This window comes from Carettochelys insculpta, chromosome 1 (genome assembly GCF_033958435.1).
Source record: "Carettochelys insculpta isolate YL-2023 chromosome 1, ASM3395843v1, whole genome shotgun sequence".
NCBI classification, from domain to species: Eukaryota; Metazoa; Chordata; order Testudines; family Carettochelyidae; genus Carettochelys; species Carettochelys insculpta.
Window position 1 is genome coordinate 11,178,556 of NC_134137.1, and position 20,843 is coordinate 11,199,398.

The 20,843-nt window shown below is 42.0% G+C and overlaps 1 protein-coding gene and 1 long non-coding RNA gene across 7 annotated transcripts in view; one reads left to right on the top strand and one right to left on the bottom strand.

The window, feature by feature from the left end:
- Window positions 1-17,866, top strand: part of LOC142003501 (uncharacterized) — a 47,147-nt gene extending 29,281 nt beyond the window's left edge. The window contains exon 3 of the long non-coding RNA XR_012642847.1: window positions 17,833-17,866. This is a non-coding gene — a long non-coding RNA (uncharacterized LOC142003501). The remainder of the gene's footprint in view (window positions 1-17,832) is intronic.
- Window positions 1-20,843, bottom strand: part of STIM1 (stromal interaction molecule 1) — a 188,993-nt gene that overhangs the window by 161,964 nt on the left and 6,186 nt on the right. The window lies entirely within an intron of this gene.

Consider the following 20,843-nt stretch of genomic DNA (forward strand, 5'->3'; position numbering starts at 1 on the left):
TCATCATGAATAAAGTCAGACTATGAACAGGAGGCAGCCAGACAACTCTCCAATACCAAATTTTTTACAGAACTCTCTCCGCTGATCCCACTTTGGAATTCCAAAAGAAATTACAGCTACTTAAGAAACTCCCTGCTGCTACTCAGGACCTTATTCACTCAGACACACCATCTGAGCCCCAACCTGGATTATTCTATTTACTCCCCAAAATCCACAAACCTGGAAACCCCAGACACCTTATCATTTTGGGTATTGGCACCCTCACCACCAGACTATTCAGTTATGTGGACTTCCTCCTCAAACCCTATGCCACCAACACACCCAACTATCTCCGAGATACCACAATTATTTCCAATTTGGGAACAATTTATACCTCCAGATTAGTGGAACTGCTATGGGCACACGCACAGCCCCACAATATGCTAATATATTTATGGCTGACCTGGAACAACGATTCCTCAGCTCTCGTCCCCTATTACCCCTCCTTTACTTACATCGATGACATCTTTATGATTTGGACCCATGGTATAGAGACTCTAGAAGAATTCCACAGAGACTTTAACAACCTTCACCCCACCATCAACTTATGCCTCAACTACTCCATGCGAGAGATACATTTCCTGGACACCACACCACAAATTAAGGTTGGCCTTATCGGTACCACAGTCTACTGGAAACCCACTGATCGCTAAACCTAGCTACACGCGCCTAGCTTCCATCCTGCACACACAACTAGATCCACTGTTTACAGTCAAAGCCTCAGGTACAATTACATTTGCTCTGATCTTATTGACAGAGACTGAAAACTACAAGATCTTTACCAAATATTCATAAACCTGAATTACCCACCAGGAGAAATAAAAATAAATAAATAAATAAATCAACAGGGCCGGATGAATACCCAGATGCCAGCTACTCCACGACAGGCCCAAAAAAGCCAAGAACAAAACACCACAGGTCATCACCTACAGCCCCCAACTCAAATCACTGCAATGCGTTATTAAAGACCCACAACCTATCCTTAATCAGGATGCCACACTCCAGAAGGCCCTAGGTGACATGCCAACATGTTCTCTCCTACAGACAACCTCCCGACCTTATGAGGATCCTCACCAACAACTAGTCTATACCGCAGGAACACCAGTCCTGGAACTTCTCCTTGCAACAAGGCCCATTGCCAACTTTGTCCGCATATGGTATTCTGGAGATACCATCACTGGACCTCACCAGGTTATTCACAGATTCACGGGCACATTCTCATGTTCCTCAACTAACATCATATATGCCATCATGTGCCAACAGTGCCCAGATGCTTTGTATATTGGACAGACTTTAAACACTCTTAGACAAAGAATTAATGGGCATAAAACAGACATAAAAACGCTCCTGATTCACAAAGCTGTCAATCAGCACTTTAATGGAGTGGGCCATTCTGTTAATGACCTGAAAGTCTGTGTCTTATGAAGAGGAATTTTCACTGCAGTTTGGAAAGAGAGGCTGCTGAACTCTCTTTTATATTCAAGTTCAACACATTACCATGTGGTTTGAACGAGGAAGGGAATTTTCTATGTTAGTATAAGGGCTCTTACGCATACTTGGCTTTATCTAATTCTTGACTCTTCCCCTCCCCGCCCCACTTCTGCCTTTCTACTCTCTGATTTGCTCACCTTGATAACATTTTTCTGATTTATTAACCTTGAATACTATTTTTGGTTCTCTGTGCCTTAAATATTAAGTCTGTTCTGGTATGGCCATGGTCTGAAGAAGTGGGTCTGTCCCACGAAAGCTCATCACCTAATAAATTATTTTGTTAGTCTTTGAAGTGCTACTGGACTGCTTTTTTGTTTTGATAGTATATAGACTAGCACGGCTATCTCTCTGTTACTATTTTTCACAACAGTAACAAATGGAGCACTACTCCAAAAAAAACACTTAGATGTCCCAGGACCAGAATCAGCTGTCATAGAATGGCCTGGAATAACAGAAGTGAAAATAAAAGAGAAGAATGCGGGGGCTAATTAGAATTAAAACTTCTTTCTAAACCCTCAAACCTTGCCAAATATCATCCATTATCTTACACATACTCTCTGGCTGGTCGGACAGCCAAGCCAATATTCAAATTAGTTATAATAGAAGGTAACTTGTCTTGCGTTATCTCAGGGTCAAGCTGTTAATATCTAAACTTAACAAGCTAGTCTTGCCAAAGAGAAAAGAGAAAAACACAAAATTCACTCTAGTAAACTGACGTTCATTCCAGGATTACTGCAGGAAACAACTTTATCACACGCAGACTAGCACAAGCTTCAACTTTGCCCCAAAGTACACAGGAGTTCATTTTTCCAGCATCTAGTCCTGTTTTACAATATAGCTGACTAATGAAGCAATTCATTGGGTTGTTCTGTGCAAACAAACATGTGGTACAATTTTAGAACCTCTATTTTAAAAAAGGCCTGCACCAGTTGCAGTAGAATAGCAAAGGAGTAACCTCACCACTAGACCTGAGCTTTAAGAGCTATAAAGAGGATATGTGCTACTGCCATGATTTTAATTAGTCCAGCCTCAGAGTTTAATAAGCAGGAGAGGGACTGCAAGAGGCACAGAGACAGCCTCAAGAGAAATGTCCTTATTTAAAATAAAATTCCAGATGGAATGATGTTGTAATGCTGTGCCCTTCTGTAATGAAATGCACATCAGACAAGTCTGAAAACAACAGCAGATCAGCACATCACCTGAGAGCAGAGATCACTCCTCTGCTACCCCCTCAATCTTTGCCCAAGCACTAACCCATCCAGAGGCAGATCTGTCTCTCATCCAGGAAGGTAAACACTGTAGCCACTTAGCAAGGAACAAAGATATCGTGCCCAGTAATTTTATGCAATTTTACATCAAACCAAAAACCAAAAACAGACAAGAGTGGAGCACAAACTTGTGGCAGAGGACCCTGTATCTTGTGCTGCACTTAACTAGTTGGCCACTTTATTCTATACAGGTTCTTTTCCTGTTTTCATCACCAAAACACCATGCAGCAATGCATTAAATGACATGACTAACATCTGTCATTTGTTCCTTTTCTCATCCTCTTCCCAAGAGAAGGCATGTACAGAGTCTATTTTGGGCCGGATTTTTTTAATATCTAACACGGTGACTCTAAGAGCAACCTAGTGCCAGAAGGCACAGGGCTCAATGTCACCAGGCAATGAGCTTCAGCTGGCCTGACCAATTCAGTGTACCACAATTCACTCTGGTTATAATCTGCATCTAAAATAAATACATGTTTTAATTTAAGTAGAAATGTATTTTTAAATGCTTTTGGCAAGTAATACGTAAGCACAATCTGCTTTAGACAAAGGAACATGTATTTGCTTCTCTAACCAGTTCAGTTATCAGGCAGGGACAAGGAACAGCTCTTCATGTATTCGGTAAACAAAGCTATCATGCTAATAAGTAGGGGAAGAGAATCGGTATAGAGAAGCTGGGTCTGGGTTTTACTTTTCAAAGAATATATTTCAAAGTTTATTGGTCTACCAATACAGGAGAGCTGAAGGTCAAGAGACAAGCAGCTGAATCAGCTGACTGTCCACTTTATTACAAAGTTGTATAAGGGAGGTCTTTTTTAAAAGCCTGTGACACACTGGCGATTAACACATAAACTTAAGTGCTATTAACACTACATAAGGAATTATGAATACTTATTAATAGTAGGCTTTACAGTCTGAGACCTGTTTCAGAAGGGAACATCATAGCTGCCTAATGTCTCCAATGAAATTCAACCAGATTTAAAAACCATGGATGTTCCATTTGAATTCAGATCAGCAGGCAGTAAGAAACCCAAAGGAAAGAAAAGACTAGTAAGAGGTTATCCTGTCTCTTGGAACAAGAGTGTGGAATTCTGGAAGATATAAGCAAAGACAGACGCCATCATTGGCATCCATCAAAAGACAGACAAGAAGGAACAGGTCTCTTACGAGCAGAGAAAGATGGATCCTTCTGCAGAGAAGGAACAGAAGTAGCGAAGTCTCTAGTAATGGAGCATAAATGATAAACCTATTTAGGCAAAGATCTTTCACCTAGGTAGAGAAGGGAAGACAACATCTTGTACTTTTGTGGAAGGTCCTAACTGAAGGAACATCAGCTGTGGCTGGAAATAAGTCAGACTGGAAAGAGAAACCATCTTGAGCAAAGCCTGTACCTTGCTAAGATTAAGCATTAGACTTTTAGCCATGTTCTCACATTTTATTTGCTTGTAACAGTCTCTACTTCTATTTCTTTTACCGGGTATCACTTAGACTATGTCTTCTTGTTAATAAATTTGCTTTATTTTACTATGAACCAATTTGGTTATGAATTTGAAAAGAAGAATATTTACAAAAATTACGTTAATAAGCTGCATTGTGTTTTTGCCTCTATGACAGAGCAACAAACCTTATTATTTCTCTTGGCCATCCAAGAGAGCACAGAACACGTCAGGACACACAGTTTGGGGAAAGGGGACTTTGAGTGTTCTGGTATGACTTTGCTCATTGCAACCAAAGCTGGGAGAAGTCAGTGTGGGGCTATAGTCAGACTGCTCAAGTCAAAGGTTCTGAATCACGGCTCTCTCTAGCACTCAGCCACTCAGGTGTGACCTACATGCCTACCGGTTGACTGAGAGTATCCCAGGTGGAAAGCTACAGCAGCAAAGCATTGTAAGGCACCCAGAACTGCAGGGCAAGTAGTGACAGACACTCTTCCAGGTCAGAAATGAACCTTCCCAAACCATGGTGAATACATGCATATATTGCTATATATTTATGTTACAAAAGGCAAGGTAAAAATGTGCCTTCCAAAAGCACAGAGCTCTGTGTTGGTCCTTTGTTCCTTCTGGTAGTTCATTCTTACTAAGTCTTGGAGAGTGAGAGTTCAGATCACTCCATAAACTGTTTGATATATGAAGGACAGGATACACAGCACAATCCCAGTCTAAAACTAGAAAAATGTATTACAGGTAGAAGCTTGATTATCTGGCAGCCCTGGGAAATGGGTTGTCAGATAATCAAATCTTATGGATAGCTGAGCAGGGTGGCTGCTGGCCCCACTCTGCTGGCCCTGGCCAGGCAGCCAGCACTGCTCTGCCACGCATGCAGCAGTTGGCCCCATAGCAGCCAACCCCAGCCCCAGCCGCGCAGCCAGCAGCAGAGCAAATGCCAGTCATCTGAGAATGCCAGTTATCCAAATGCCATATCACACAGATCTAACTGTACCAAGAACAACCATGAGCTAGTAGGAAGCTAGACTTGATCATGTAACACTTCATGGCCTAGAAGAAGGATGGTCTTGTGTAGAAGAGGGACTTGGGACACCTGGATTCAATTACTGGCTATGGACAAGTCATTTAATCTTTCTGTGCCTCAGTCTTCACCTGTAAAATGGGAAGAATAGCACTGCTGTGTCTTACAGGTAGAGCCCTGCACAGATGCTGTTGCACTTTGTATGAATGAGTAAATATTCATTGGCCCAGGGCCTTGAGCCTTTATTCTCCATGCACCAAGCAATCCCTAGCCACCAGATTAGAGAGTGAATCAGTCTTTCACTCCTTGTCTCCCCATGACGGCTCAAGTATTTTATATAAAGTGGAACAGCTTTAACAGAAAAGACAGAGATCCTTTGTTGGATTTTAAAAAAAGAAGGAAGAAAAGTTAAGTGCGCTGAGACTAAATGGTTCATTTGCCCCAAACCAACTTCTTCACAACTGCCAGCAAACTGAAAAATCAGTTCCTCACCCCCCCTTCACCATAAGTACTTAGGATAGATATCACTTCCCTGCTTACACAGATTTGTGAGGGTAAAAATTGATAAATACTTGAAGGGCTTGAGCGCTATGCAGATGGAGGCTACCCAGATATCTAAATGGATTCCAGTTCAACTTTCTACAGTTCTCAAATTAGCACCGACTGCAGAATAAAACCTTTTTCACTTCTGAATAAATCATGTACGTTTTCATGCAACCTAGACCAGGGCACCATACATTTTCCCATAGGATTCTGCAAAATGCTGTAAGGAAGCAGTAGTGGTCTCTTCAGAAATGTGTTCAATAGACGCTGCCCATACTAAATGACAGTGCCAATCTACAGACATCAAGTGCACATTAAATAAATGAGGACAAAAGAGTTTTACCAGCCAGGTGACCAGATGTAACTGTGAAGCACTAGCAGGTGGGCATTACCCAGCATGGCCAGCACTTGGGCCTTGGATAACAGACTAAGGGTCAAACAACAGACCACCTTTACCAACCAGTAATTCCACCTTGGGCTAAGATTTTTCCCGTTACCCAATCAAATGCCATTAGCATTTGCAGCTCAGCCTCTCTTAAAGGCACCTGTCGGGCAAGTGATTTAATATTACCGGAATTGACTGAGGCCACACATAGGAAACACAATGTCAAAAATCCTTACTCATCTGAAAGAGCAACAACTGAAAGCAGCTTTGAATACAGTCTTATTTATTATGCAAGTCTCCTCAATGTGGCAAAGAGGAGGAAATAATCATTACACAGAGCTCTGCAGAAAGTCAGCATTCCTGTAAGGCTGGACTGGGAACAAAATGATCACATATACATTAAGCACTAGAGTTACACGAGGGTTGTGTTCTTGCAACCCCCACGTAACTGGAATTTTTGCGCAAGTTGCAGGGAGAGGGAACCAGGCTGCTGCCTGGTTCTGGGCTCCTCTACGCTTGCAGGAGCCAGGAAACAGACCAGACCACCAGGGCTGGTTAGTTTCCTGGCTGCTTCTCCCTGCCTTTCTCCAGTGGCCTGGCCACACTGCTGGGGGAAGGCAGGTAGAAGGCTTTTAGCTTGCCTAGACAGTTGCAGGCAGCAGTTATCAGGCTGACAGCCCTGCAGCTGGGGGAAGAGGCCACAAAGCAGCTTCAAGGTGTGCTTAACTCACGTTAAAGTGATTTATGCGCAACCTGAAGCCGCATATTTCAAGGGTTTACTGTATGCATATGGTCAGTGGCTTGTATTTTTTTTTAAATTTGATTCCCATCCATCAGCTAAGCAATGACAATGAGGCTGAATGAAGTCTTCCCAAAACTTACATTTTACACTAGCTTAATGGATTCATTTGTCTTTAAACTTCTTCAACATATTTATCCAATGCACCTTTGGCAGTCTTCTGTTTCTAGTTCCTTACACTCTGCTACATAATGCCAGGTATAGTATTCCTTTCCAGCCCATTCTTTACCTAGGTCCAAACCATCCTGGTCATCTTCCTTGAATCTTCTGTAATGTTTTTAGTTACTGCCCTACCTGTTTTCTTAGGACATCTTTTCTTCTGCAGTGTTAAGTCTCTCAGCCCTCCACTCAGCCAGTTCAGCTTTCATCATACATCATACTCCACCACTGTAAGCCCGCAGTATGCAATGTGGCAAACAGGACAACCTGATGTGGCGATTCTGGCTCTGTAGCCACATGCGGCTCGTGGGGCTTTAAATACGGTTTCTCCTAGAACTGCACATGGGGAGTGCTTTCCACCCCGCTCGGCGCACGTGGCCCACCTCTTGGTGGGAGAAGCACACGGTGGCCGTGGTCCTGGAGACCGAGGTTCCAGTGAGTCACCGCCATTGATTTAGGATGCGGGGAGGGCTGGGGTTGCGTGGCTCTGGGGGAGAGGGAGGGCATTTATTTGGGGTGGGGGCATTGTGGCTAATATGGAAGGACCACAACCACAAGTGCAATGATCTTTGAATTCCTATTTGGACACCACTGCTATAGGCCATACAGCAGTACTGGCATGACAACCGTCCTATGGACACAGATTTTCATTTTTATCAAAATGTCTTTTAACCTTCCAGATCATAAAGAACCATCCAAATGCAAACATAGCTGAAATCTTTTTTTCATGTTATCTTCACATTCTCATTCTTCAGTTTTAGTTCTCCAATATACAATATGTTTTTCATTTGTTCTAGTTCTGTCCGTCTGACTTTCATCTTTGCCTTTTCCTTCTCTGTCAGTTGCCGTAGTCTGTGTCCTCTCTGTGCTGATCTTTAGTCCTAATTTTCTTGCTCTCCTGGTTTACCTTTTCAGTTATTTTTTGCAAATCTTTCTTGGTCAATGCTATGAGGTCAGTATCATCTATGAATTTAAAATTATTCCCTGTCATCCCACATAACATGACTCATCTCATTTGAGCTCTCAATGCTTTAGCAATTACAGCTGAACAAATCAGCAGTAGCACTCCTTACAGTTGTCTTGAACACTTATCCCCTCTCCTCATACTCAGTGACTCACTGAAGAAGTTGTCTATCAGCTCCATCAGTTTCTCAGGGATTCACTGAGCCATAAATTCCAAGGACAAGAGACCACCTCCTGTCTCACACAGGAAAGAGAATTTCCCCAAAACAATTCATACATGTCTTTAGTAAAACATCTAGCCATGATTTTTAAATTGTCACTAATGGTGAATCTGCAAAAAGTCTTTGTAAATTACTCCAATGGTTAATTACTTTGTTAAAATATTATTTAATTTTTATGTTAAAAATTCACACCTTATTTCTGGTGTGAATCTTCCTAGCAACCACTTCTCACCATTGGACTGTTATACCTTTGTCTGCTTGACTTAAGAGCCCATTATCAAATATTTGTTCCCCGTGTGGGTACTTTTAGACTGGAAACAAGTCACCCCTTCGTCTTCCCTTTTAAATCCTTGAGTATATCACTGTAAGACAAGCGTTCTAATCCTTTAAGTCTTCTTGCAGCTCTTCTTTAAAGGCTTCCCAATTTCTTCTTGAACTGTACACACCATCAATAAACACCGTATTCTGGGGGCAGTCACACCAGTGACAAATGCAAAGGTAAAATAACCTGTCCTCTCTTATCTGAGAGTCTTTTGTTAACACATCCAGGGATTACTTAATCCTTTTGGCTATAGTATCACACTGGGAACACGTGTTCAACTGATTATCCACTACAACTTTCAAATCTTTTCCAAGTTAAGAGTTCCGCACCCTGTAAATATGGCCTACTGTCTTTGTTCCTGATGTACATGTTTACATTTAGCTATAGTAAAGCACATTGTTTGCTTACGCCTGGTTTAGGTGAGTCCTACATTCTCAAGACTTGTCACAGCCTTTTCTTCCGAATGCTATCAAAAGACTGTCTGAAGTTTGTCTTGTCATAAATAACTCACCTACTTCATTCTGGGCTAAATCCAGCCTGCTCCTCTGAAATGTCACTTCTGTGTACTTCTTCCTCCTCTTCTGAAACATCTTGGTGAAAACATTTCCTGGAACACTTAAACTGATTCCTCTGAAGTCACCACATTTGCCGTTAACCCTTTTAAATAAATTAGTATTATTATTTCTTTCCCCCATTTGCTCACCACTCACTCTTCCTTATAAATCTTTAACATTTTGAGCATCATCTTTACTGCGTGCATCCTAACTGCACAGCAGTTACAGACAGGCACGTTGTCATCAAGACCTAGCGCATTTTCCTATTGCTGGAAGTAGCGAAGATGATCGTTTGCATCTACTCTCTGTACAGGGAAGCTTCTCCTAGATCGTTTCACCTACTGTGCACTCTACTGTAAAGGAAATCTGCACTCTGCAGGAAGACCCATGAATTCTGTGACATCCTCATGCAACAGATGAAGTTCTCCATCATTTAAGATGAAACACTGGGTGGTTAATTAAATATAAAAATGAACCAGTTCAGTAGTAACTCAGCTTGTCTGCTTTTCTATTAGCATAGTGTATTTTATTCCCACATTTTCAACATGGAAACTTTTTCTTCTGTTGACAATTTAATAACTGCATCTTACAAACTACCAGAGAGAAACTGGAGATTGTGGCAGCTGAGCATGTAAAAGAGGGGCCTCTGGGCACCAGAGGAGGTGGAGAGGACAATTCATAATTGTGGAATAACTTATTAGGTGGATGTTTCTGAAAAAATCTGCATATGTTTAGTTTGGAGAAGAGAAGACTGGGGGCCGGGGGGGGCATACAAAGAGTTGTCAAATATCTAAAAAGTTGTTTACAATGAGGAAAGTGAAAAATTGTTCTCCCTAACCTCTGAGGAGAAGAAATGGGCTTAAACTGAAGAAAAGAAGATTTAGATTGAACATTAGGAAAAGCTTCTAATCAGGAAGAGTCTACCATTACACAAACTCCTGCCAGGAGGTCTAATTCTTATCTACTCCTTTCTTGAGTGCAAGACACTGCACTCTAAGAATCTAATGATGTTAATTTAAGTATCAACATTGCTAACTGTTTGATTCTAATAAAGGGATCAAACTACAAGCAACGTTGATATTTAAATTACCATCTTGAGGTTTAACACGAATACACAACTCAGGTTTTCACAAGCCTGTAGTATTGTTTCAGACTTTCTGCAAACGGGTTTATAGCAGCTTACATGCTGTTAATGTTTTCAAGGTTTTCTTTGCAAGAGAGCACGAAACAGTTTAAAAAAAAAAAAAAAAAAATTCTGAAGCACATTTCATCAGCTACAAGTGGATTCACCAGAAAACTAGCACCACAGATTCACAAAACTGACAGAGCACTGATTATGATGCTTTTTATACAACATGCAACTACCAAGGATTTTTTTTATTTCTGATCCTAAAAGATTATGAAAACTTGTATTCACATACTTTTGTTCACAGAGAGAAGGAAATAATCGTTATTTTATTATAAATTGGTACTTACGAATTTCAATGGCACTTAAATTCCAAGGAAAAAGGAACCTTTGACATATCTAGGACAAACAGTTCTGGCCCACGCTTTAGAAACATATAGTGGCACTAATTACATGCTTTCAAGCTGCTCCACTGCCATCCCATTCATTTTTATTGTGGGTATTCTGGTGGCACTTAGGACCTCCAGTCAAGGCGTCATCACACTAAGTCCTGTACAGATAAACAATAAATAAGTCCGTCCTTACCCCAAAGAGCTTATGGTCCAGGTAACAAACAGGACTCAACAGGGTGACAAAAAGAGACAAATGGGATGGGAGAATGAGATAACAAAACACAGGTTGAGAATGAGATAACAAAACACTCTTTGCCTTATCAATAGTTCAAGCAGCAAATTGTTCTCACAGCTTGAAACAAGAGTTTAACGGACAGAAGGACAGCTTAGGTTCTTGAATAGGACCTGGAGAATGTATACCAGGGGGCTTTTTTAATGTGTTTTCTTCCATTTACTCTCCAATCCAATGGAGTGTAACTCATACAGGGGACAATACAACAAGTAACTGCTATGCTGTGGCAGCAGCCAAGGAGGAACACCTCCCAGACCACTACAAAAGCACATCCTACTGCAACTTAATCAAGAGCTCTGAACTTGCCTTTTAAAACATCCATACCAAAGGAAGAATACTTTACAACAGCGCTCCCCAGACGGTGTTCCACAGAACCCTGGGGTTCTGCAAAGTGAAAATAAGGGTTCCACGAGAAAACTCCATTACTATAGCCGACTCCTCTATGGCTCCCTGCCCCGCAGCCGCTGAAACAGCAGAACTACATTTAATTGGTTTAACAGCTGGCAGGGCTGCGGGATGGATCCGGCCATTAAACCAAGTGACTTTAGTTCCATTATTTCAGCAGCAGCACAGCATGGAGCCACAGAGAGCCAGCCCCTCACTCGCCCTGCTACGTGAACATCCACACCCCACTGGTGGGTGTAGCTCAGCCTACACCTACCAGCGGAACACCTCCACATCAGCCTTCCTTCTGCTGGGTGCAACCTTCCTTCCACTGGGTGCATGTGGCTGCCTGGCATTGGCTCCCCAGCCAGCGCCACAACTGGGTTAGTCCCGTGGGATGGTTTCAGGATAAGGCAGATTAATCCTGCAGACTGGGAGGCAGATTTGGGGGCTGAGGCAGTTAAAGCCTGGAGATGGGAGGTAGATTTGGGGGCTGAGGGGGGAAGAGCCTGAGAAAGGGGTTCCACCAAATACTTTCGAGTTTAAAAGGGAAACACTGCTTTACACCACTGGTCAAGGGATCTCTAGGCCCCACCCAGTAACGGGTTTCAGGGAAATGTAGACAAAATGAGGAAGCATAAAATTATATGTCTGCACTTGAAGTTTAACTACTCAGTGCAAGAACTTCAATATTTTAGGAGGTAGGAGCTGTACTTTCTGAATGCTATCCACCACAACTGTTTGGGAGTACCGCAACAATAACGTTCACAGGAGTAAGGCTTATTCCAGCATCCAGGCCATGGCACATGGAGGTACAACCGGATCACCTTCATATAAAGCATCCCAGCAAAATCCAGTATTTCTCCAGGCAGAAATTGGAAGGCATAGCCTTCTTACACGCAGTATGGACGTAAATCAGAATAAGGTACAGAAAAGAAGATGGACAGGCACCTGTTATTCACATGAAAAGAGAATCAGAAGACAAATTTAAGTCAAAGTGAACAGACTGTCCACTTTTCACTGATGGTAACTTGCAGACAACCCAAAAATTGGTGGGTGAGTAAACAATCATTCGGTAAGAGACTCACCTGAACTAGAAGTCTGATCAGGCTCAAACTTTTGGCCCAACCCAGACATAAGATTCTGTTCAACATCTTCATTAATTATCTGAATGATGGGACAGATTGTACCCACAGCAAGTTCGCAGATGACATAAAGCCAGGGTATGCATACCACAGAGTAGGCATAGGATCTAGGGAAACCTAAATCAATTGGAGAATTGGGCCAAACGAACACTAATGAAGGTTAACAAGGACAAGTGCCGAGTCCTGCCACTGTGGATAGAAGAATCCTGTGTGCTACTACATGCTGCGGACTAACTGGCGAAGCAGCAGTTCTGCAGAAAAGGACCTGGGAATTACACTGGATGAGAAGCTGGGTAAGAGCCAACACTGTGCACTTACAGACAAGAACGCTAACAGCATGTTGCATTGTATTAGAAGAAATAGTGTCAGCAGACCAAGGGAAGTGATTACTCCTCTCTAATTGGCACTGGCAAGGTCACTTCTGGACTAGTGTGTCCAGTTTTGGGGGGCCCATTATAGAATGGTCGTGGACAAATTGGAGAGAGTCTCTCCAATTTATTCACAACCATTCTACACTGCGGGGGTACTGAAAATAGTTAGGGGGATAGGTACACATGACTTATGAAGAGCAGCTGATGAAACTAGGGTAATTTAGTCTGCAGAAGAGAAGAAAAGGAGGATGTGATTTGATAGCACCCTTCAACTACCTGAAGAGAGTTCCAAAGGGGATGGAGCTAGGCTATTCTGTGTGTCACCACTGAGAACAAAAAAGCAATGCTCTCAATTGAAGTGGAGAGATCTAGGTTGGAGATTAGGAAATGCTATTTCACTAGAAGGGTGGTGAAGCAGTAGAACAGGTTGTCTACAGATGCAATAGAATCTCCATCCTTAGAGGTTTCTAAGGCTAGGCTTGAATGAATTAGTTAGAGTTGGCCCTCCTTTGAGCAAGGGGTTGGACTAGATAACCTCCTGATGTCTTTTCTAGGGATAATATGGGTTAGCCAGTAGGGTCTGGAGTCACTATAGGTGGGCGGAGCTCCAGTGTGGCCCAAGCAGTCCACATCTGCAGCAGCCAGGGGGAGCGGGGGAACCAATCCCATCACATCAGGCTGGAGCAGCCCCACTGCAATCCCCTTCTGCAGACAGGAGCTGTTTCAGCTGGGCCGGAGCACTACTGCCCACAGCTACCATGGCTGGGGGGCTGCTTGGCCCAGCCAAAGTAGCCCCAGTCCCCAGTGCACCACGAGTGGGGGTTGGGGAAGTAACGGCTGGGGAGGCCACTCCAGCAGTCTCCCCAGCCACTCTCCCTTTAATCGGTTTACCTACCATTTAACTGGTTAACAAATTAACTAGAATTTTACATCCCGAGTCTCTTCCAACCCTAACCTTCTATGATTCTAAGCCTACACTAACCCATCCAAGCCATGTCACTTTTCAAACCAAATCCAGACCTACCCTGAATCTGGATGCTGCTGCTTGCCCAGGGAATCAGTGCAGAAGCACACACTGGGAGCGGTACACACTGCTCCTGCCATCCACTGCCCCTTGCTGCACTAATATGTGCAGTGGCATAGCTGCACCCAACAGGAGCAAGGCACATGGTCATCAACCATTGTCCACTGACCCCATGGACAGGAGACTCAATAGGATCTGCCCTGAGCTTGAGAAGGTCAACCCACCCCAGACCCAACATCTGTATTTAGGGTTCAAGTCAGGTCACAGGGCTGTCATCTGAACAAAGGCATTTCAATACAACCTAATGCAAGGCCATATGTCTAGGAACAAAGAACACAGATCACACTTATGAGATGGGAAACTGTATCCTGAAATGGAGGAATACTGAAAATGACTTAGGGATGAATGTACCTAACCAGTTAAACATGAGTTCACAGTACAATGCTATAACTGAGAAGGTTAAATACAACCTTTGAACGCATAAGCATGGGAAGATCAAGTAAGAGCAGGGACAAGGTATTAACTCTTTACTGTATTAGAAAGACCATTACAGGAATACTGTGTCCAGCTCTGGTGTTGATTCAGATGATCCACTTGGCCATATCCACATCTTAATCCACATTATTTTTTCCCCAATGAGCAGTTTTTCTTATGCTATTTCATTCTTGCAACTAGGCCCTGCATCTTTCTTCTTGCACTGCTTACACATGATACATTTTTCTTTTTTTACCCAGAGAACAAATTTCTTCAAAATATTCCCAAATAGGGGCTGCCTCCCAGCCAGATGCCAAGACAGTTTTTCTGAGGCAAAAGTGGGGGGAACATAGAAAGCTGTGTGCATACTGAACAATGTCTTCCCTCTTTCTTTTCAATCTGCACCACTCTCCCTTGGTATGCTTTGTACCCTTTCCTATATATAGTCCCTCTGTCTTTAAGACAATGTCTTAACTAAGTTCTCTACCATGCTTGGCCAAGGTCCAAAAACAATCCTAACCAGTCTGTATCCTTCTTTGCACGTTACTTTTTAGTTTGTTGAGAAATAGAGATGGAAAGCCCAGAACTTTCAAGAAGCAAGAGCTAGTACCCTTGGGACATGACCACTGCAGAGCAAAAGAATATGCCAGACCACAGGAGGTCAATATTGTCTAGCAGCATTACGAACACTTTCACTGCTTACTGGGCTCTTAAAAGACATTTGGGGTAAATTACTGCTAAATAATAGCAAAGAACACTGAGAACCTGGACTGGTGGCTGAAAACAAAATTTATGGGACCATAGGAAACTTGGCCACATCCATTTTAAGTGGTCATCCGGCTAACTAAAATCATGCCGAATTATGGACGTTGCTGGACGAAAGAGCCGGACTAGAGAAGTTCAACCTGTAATTAGGTTGGAGGGACTAGCACCATCAGCTCATTTTTATGAGACTGTAAGTGTATGTGTAGCATGTTTGTGATGAGATTTAATTGTAACTATCATTTTAAATGAAAAATACAGTAATTTATTATTTAAAAAACTAAGAAATCTGATTGAAATAAAAAAAAAATCACATTTTTTTAATCTATTCTGCTATGAGGGTAATTAATCATTAGAACAACTTACCTAAGGCTGTTTAAAGCCCTTAAATTGAGACTGGACATCTTACTAAAAATTCTATACTAATTCAAACAGAAGTTACAGGTATGAGGCACAAATTACTGGGTTAGGGTGTTTGGGTTTTGTTAGGTGAGAAATCAAACTGGAAATCATCACAATGTTCCCTTCTTGCCTTAAAAAAAAAAAAAAATCTATCAGCTGTATTGCACCAACTCATATGTCATAGGTGACCAAACAACTAGCCTTTCCAGCTCTACCAGTCTCAGTCTCCGGTTCAACTTCAGCCAAGATGTAAAATGGCTATTCGTTATCACAATTCTTTTTCCCCCCCAAAGAAAATGTATACACATGAAGACAGCCATTTAGAAGCTGAAGCTACTGAACACAGCCTGCGCTGATTCTTCCTAGAGACCAAATTACACTTCTCACACACTGATCGCTACCAGTTCTAAACTCAGAGTTCAACTGCCTTGAAATCACAATCATACATACACGTGATATATAAACCATGTAATTTACTTGGGCATGCACAGGAATCTAGACATCTGAAAGCAGGAAAAGCCTATCAGCAACCACTTTACCAACTCCCACATCTCTGTTTTCTGAGTAAGCTGCTTCTCTGCAGCTTCTGAGGATCTTATTGCCCTCACAGAGCTGATAAGTGACCACTGCCATCAGACCAAGTCAACGCAAACCAACCGCCGCTTGCTTCACAATCTAGTAGTCCTAGATTGTTTGCATCTATTTAATGATAACGGTAATGATTAGTCAGGTCTCCAGCTAACAGAATTTGTACTGTTCCTAGAGGACTGCATAAGGCAGAAAGTAGTATGTTATGTACTGAGGGCTTTCTGTACTTAAATACTGGTAGTAACTATGACAACTAAAAAGCAAATGTTAACAACTACATTAAAGAGTCTTTTTGCTGTGGGCCTTCTGAACTGAGTGTTGCATGCACCCTAAAATCTTCAACAATTATCCAGTAGAGGAAAACGCGCACGCACACATAAAGTAGTTAAATTCCATGAGTTACTGGCCTCAGAAGGGAATACAAATGTATCTATGCAATCGGACCTCATTTATTTCTATTATGATTTCTGAATTGTAATTACTATTGCACCCATTTTAGGTACCACGTGTTAATCTGAAGTTATTTTTTATTTTAAATCTGAGGTGTCTGGGGTGTCTAGGGAGGGGTAGCACCTCTGGTGTGAGGACTTGTCGTGTCTCTTCGGGGCATGCAGCAACCACACCCCAATAAACCACTTCGACAAGCGGGCTAAACCAGGTGAGGGTAGCTGGCAGGTCTGAAACCTGCAGTGAGATAGGGAATTGCCTATCCCAGCATGCAAAGTCAGCCCCAGCAGACTGGGCGGATGAGATCAACAGCAACATCCAACGACCAGGAAGGCGGTTCTGCAATGCTCTGTGGAGAGTGAAGGGCATGACAAGGCACCAAAGACGGCCTGGCCATCCACTGCAGCCTAGGAAGTCCCAGCTGTGACGACTCTTCGTACCACTGGAACCAGGCTTCTGAGGTCGAGAGAATGGAACTGCCCCTGTGCAAGGGCTTTTCCACTTTAAACATTCTCCCGCACAGGTTCTTTGCACATTCTCAACACTTCAGTCTACCTCAAAGTCCTACGGCGACAGCAGAGGGACGAAGTGACAGGTTGAGGTGACCACTGGGAGTCATAGCTCCAAACGTGCACGTAGGTGGCCTGTGGACTTTGGTCGCTCAACTCTGACCCCAGGATGACAGAGCAGCTCGGCAGCATCCCAGGCGACTGAGCAGGCCTTTTTAGGAACAGCACTGCTCACCCTCAAAATGAGGGAGGGGCCTAGAAAAGGTGTCCCAAAAACTGCTTGTCCCAACCAAAATGGCCAGCATGCCGCAACTGGCAGTTTTACTTTCAAAAAAAATTGACAATCGTTGGACACGACAGGCTACCTATATATATATATTTTTTTTTTAATCCAAAAACAACTGGAATCTGCATACTGACTAGGAATGAAGTGTTAGGAGTATGTACAATGAATAGAAACCCATTAGAATGGAACTGTGCCTGCAGATGACCTACACCAGAGATTAGGTACTTCATTCACACAGTTCTCCTCTACTACATGCACTTAATTGCTTCTCATTTAAAGATAAAAGCAAGCAAAACTAAATCAATGTCAGGCTGCTGCATTTCTGCCATCTCAGAGGTAGCCATGTTAGTCTGTATCTTCACAAAACAAAGAAAGCAGTCCAGTAGCACCTTAAAGACTAACAATATTATTTTTCAGATGATGAACTTTCGTGGGAAAGACCCACTTCTGCAAGGCCTTCAAAAATTACACCACTTGAATGCTCCTTGGAGGTACAAACCCTGTTTCAAAGGGGCTGCAAAAATCCAGTTTCTTTGTCAGACCAGACCGGAAGTGAAGTAGCTGTCAAACCTGAACCATGAAGTATCTCATACACAGAATGTAAGAATGAGAACCAGTGTTTCAAAAGCATTTGGAAAATATCAAACAGCTATGCCATTGACTATTGTAAGGGAAAAATTCATGTCAATCAGCTGTCAACATGGGACTCAGTATTATCACTGCTCAGAAACCAAGCACTAAATTCATGATCTCTGACTTCAGGACTGAACAGACCGAAGAGTTTGCCACCGTTAGCCTTTGTCTTCACTTGCAACTAATCAACAAAAATTTTTACATTCACGGGTGCTTAAAAAATACGCCCCGCACCCACCATGACAAAAGTTTTGCCATGGCAAGCGCATCTCTGAGCGCTGATTTTGTGAGTAGGAGCGCTCTCCTGATGAAGAAATGAAAACTGTTCTTGGTGACTAGAAGTATTTTGTCAGCAAAAGTGCTGGCAAAAGCGTTCACATGTGCCAACTAAAAGCTGTGTTGTGTAGTTTTAAAATCAAATAGAAATACTGGTAACTAATACAAGTAAAATTGACTTTAAAATTAACACATGCACCTACGTGCACGCGCACACACACACACAGAGTGCAAGTATAAATCAGCCATGCCTCCATTTATTCCACGGGTCCTTATCTTTACCCCTTAACTGACAAAGTACTTATTTGGAAACCTACATTCACAAGTCTTCTGATCAGGTTCAACCTATTTCTGAATCCAAGTAAAGATTTTGGATACCTCTAGCTATAGGATTGGCCCACATATCAGTGCTGGATGGGACTTTTTTTTAAGAAAAAAAGAGATGATTGGGAAGTTAAAATCTGGCCTGCACCCAATCTAAGATTTTTTTGCAACACATTTTTCTGCTATGTAAATCAACTGCATTTCTTGACTCCTATTTTCTTGTATGCATATGTTAATTCGGTACTGGTGAAAGGTGCAGGATGAGCATCCCCAAATACTGAAGACCACTGTTTATCCATTGATAGGAACAGCAAAAACAGCAACAGCACCCATTCCTCTAAAATGCCCCAAGTGTGACATATGGGAACTAACACTATGAGAGAAGGTTTGTCTGACCAAAAAAGGGTCCATTCAAATCCTGATACCCCACTACCACCACCCAGAGACTGTTAAAGGTGTCAGCAAAGGTGTAAAGTGCTTATACAAGGCCAACATTTATCTACTGGAAACAAGTCTGAGCCAGCCAGATATTTGGGAGAGGGAGGGGCTGGACTAGACAGCAAGAAACTCAGCTGTCATACTTTCACTCTCTCTCTCTGCCAAGATGTTTATACATTATCAAATGCTTATCTCCAAGATTGTCAACAGTGCAATAGTGACCCAACTATTTCAAAAAAGTGATTTATTTCTACATGAAGTAAGTAATTTTTCCTTCCCCACTTCTGTTTTGGGACAATGCCATTTGCATGGGAGAAGTGGCTTTAAAAAAAAATCTAAATTAAATTTGAAATTTCCCAAACACATTAAGTCAGTATCCAAAATAAACAGTGAAATAATCTCCAGGTGGTGAATAACTGGCAACTGTTTGGATATAAACGTAGATAGTTGTTTAGCCATCTTAAACCTCTCTGAAAGCAATGTGTTTCATAAGTGCCACATGTCACCCTGACATACAAGTTCAATCTAAACCATGAGTAAGAGCCTCAAAATTTAGGAGCATTATTCCACCAATGGAGTCTGTGTCATTTACTACAGGATCCTACACTATTCTAACGTGTTTTACCTTCTTGGGGATTTCCCTTACTGAAGGAGCTGGAAACTTTAAAATTCTGAGTTTCATAAGAATGGCCATACTGGGTCAGACCAATGTCCCATCTAGTCTAGTATCCTGTCTTCAGACAGTGCCAATGCCACATGCCCCAGAAGAAGTGAACAGAACAAGTAATCATCAAGTGATCCCTCTCCTGTCATCCATTCCAGCCACTGACAAACAGGCTAGGGACACCATTCCTGGCTAACAGCCATTGATGGACCTAACCTCCATGAATATATCTAGTTCTTCTTTGAACCCTGTTAAAGTCCTGGTCTTCACAACATCCTCTGGCAAGGAGTTCCACAGAGTTATCATGCACTGCATGAAGAAAAACTTCCTTTTGTTGGTTTTAAACATTAATTCCATATGGTGACCCCCGAGCTCTTATGTCATGGTAACAAATAAATAACTTTTCCTTATTCACTTTTTCCACATCTGTCATGATTTTATAGATCTCCATCATCTCCCCCCGAGTCTCCACTTTTCTAAATTTAAAAGTCATAATCTTTTTAATCTTTCTTCATACGGCCTCTGTCTCAAACCCCCATCATTGTTGTTGCCTTTTTCTGTACTTTTTCCAATGCCAATATAGCTTTTTTTGAGATGAGACGACTACATCTGTATAACACAGTATTCAAAATATGGGCGAACCATGGATTTATATAGAGACAATAAGATATTCTCTGTCTTGTTCTGTATCCCTTTTTTAATGATTCCTAACATTCTGATTGCTTTTTTGACTGTTTCTGCACATTAAGTGGATGTTTTCAGGGAACTGTCTACAATGACACCAAGATCCCTCTTTTGAGTGGTGGTAGCTAAATTAGTCCCCATCATTCATAGTTTACAAATGCATGTTATGATTTATGGATAGTCATTTTATTTTTGTCAAGATCCAAATTTCTTAGTCAAGATGTAGTCACTTGCTAGACACCACAAAAATAAAAATAAAGAAATATATTAATATGTAAATATGACGATTTCCAGGTCTGTCTGAAATCTGGTAGATCAGGTTTGACCCATGGTCTGCTTATTAACTACCTCCACCATGCTGACTAAAGATCTGCTATTTGACAAACTAATCACATGCAATATATGCAAA